At 37.5% G+C, this 1782-nt stretch overlaps 1 long non-coding RNA gene across 1 annotated transcript; it reads right to left on the reverse strand.

Moving 5' to 3' along the window:
- Positions 1–977: 977 nt before the first annotated feature.
- Positions 978–1573, reverse strand: LOC139196560 (uncharacterized). Its single transcript, XR_011581612.1, has 3 exons — positions 1348–1573; positions 1101–1203; positions 978–1022 (listed from the first exon to the last, which is right to left on the reverse strand). It is a non-coding gene; the product is annotated as an uncharacterized lncRNA (long non-coding RNA).
- Positions 1574–1782: the final 209 nt, after the last annotated feature.

Genomic DNA, 1782 nt, shown 5'->3' on the forward strand with positions numbered 1-1782 from the left:
GTTGACCTCCTCCTTCCTGGTTACCAAACTCAATTATCAACCAACTTGTTCGCCCAACAAAATGATAATCATAAGTACAAGAACTGTTAATAGAACTGCATTTTTAGACCACATAATGCGAAAATTAATATGTTAGCCAATATTTAATTATAATAAAGATAACATGTTGTGCGGAAGCGTCAAATATGAAACCAATAAGCAACAACGGCAAAATATGATAAGACAAATAATCCAAAACACAAGGATTTATACTGGTTCGGCGTAAGCCTACGTCCAGTTCCGAGACGGCGAGGAAATTCCACTAATATCAAAAGGAGATTACAAATAGAGGTTTAATTCTCAAACCCAAATCCCACATACAATCAATAGCTCTCACTCAAACTAAGAAACAAATGGAGAAGAAGAAACACATATCAAAATTCCTTCTCTCCCAAAAACCACAAAATGTAGCACAAATATCTTTGATTGAGTGATCACTAACAAAAGGGGATTACAAACAAATGGGAAGGAGCATCACTGTTTCAAATGGGAAAGCCGAACACTCTCCCTGGTATGGCTCTCATCTGATGCCGCTCCCCCCTCATCTCCCACATTCGGATGCAACATTTATCCATAAAAAGCATCCAATAAAAAATCCAAAGTAAAGTAATAATCATTCCTTTACAGACATCATTATGACCTTTCTTTTTCTTTTCAACAAACATCATCATTGGTCTCCTCATAATGATGTTCCTACATCATTATGTCTTTCATTTTTTATTATATGTTTTTGGCCACTTTACCACTAATTTGGCCACCATCCAACAATCTCCACCTTGGCCAAATTCCGAAAACATCACAGAGAATCGAATCAACAATCACCATAAGCACCCAAAGTACAAACTAAAGACAACGGGAACTAAATCAAATTCTCCAAACTTTCGGTACTCATAATGATCTCCACCTCGACTCAAATTTTACCAAAGCCAACAAAAGTAGAGCATTTCTCTACCGTCTTCTCCAAATTTGCAAACCATAAGTGCCTTGATCAAAACAAAAGGTGATTCAAACGAAGAACGAAATTCTTCAATATCGCCAACAAAAGATCAAGCACACCATACCAAAGTTGGACACACAACGAACTCCACCTGCTCACAAACACCATGGTCTTAAACTGCACCAATAGACTCATTCACATAGCATGGCACATTCTCCAAGTCAAAACTGATTACAAATTTGGCAATAAGGCCTCACATACCACATACAAAAAAATATGCCCTTCACTCAAGTTTACCATCATCACATGAGCACCAACAGGACAACCAAAATTTCAAATTCAAATAATCAGTAGGAGATCCAAAACCATACCTCAACTGGAGTCTTCAAAAAAGCTAATTGCAGATGATGGAGACCAACAAACCAAATAGCAGTGGCAAACAAATCCAACCAAATGTACATAAACCAAACAAAGTTAGAAAGCATAACTTGCCTTCTACAAGAGGGTTCCACACAAATGTTCCGCATTAGGTGTCTCCAAAATAGTGTGATGTCTCACTATCCAAACTTGCAGAACTCAACAAATTGGCCCTCACAAACTCCTCCAATGTTTCCATCAACTTGCTCCAAAGGCAACTAGTGGGAGTGAAGAAAAACTTCTCTACCATTGAAAAAATGCCAAAGAGAAGAAAACTTAGCCTTAGCCTTTTTCCCTTTTCTTTCAGCCAATAGCATCATTTGTCATCATGATGTCCTTCTGCCAAAACAAATGCCGAAAGAAAAAGAACCAACATTTTCTTTTCAATT

Source organism: Malus domestica, chromosome 05 (assembly GCF_042453785.1).
Source record: "Malus domestica chromosome 05, GDT2T_hap1".
Taxonomy (NCBI): domain Eukaryota; kingdom Viridiplantae; phylum Streptophyta; class Magnoliopsida; order Rosales; family Rosaceae; genus Malus; species Malus domestica.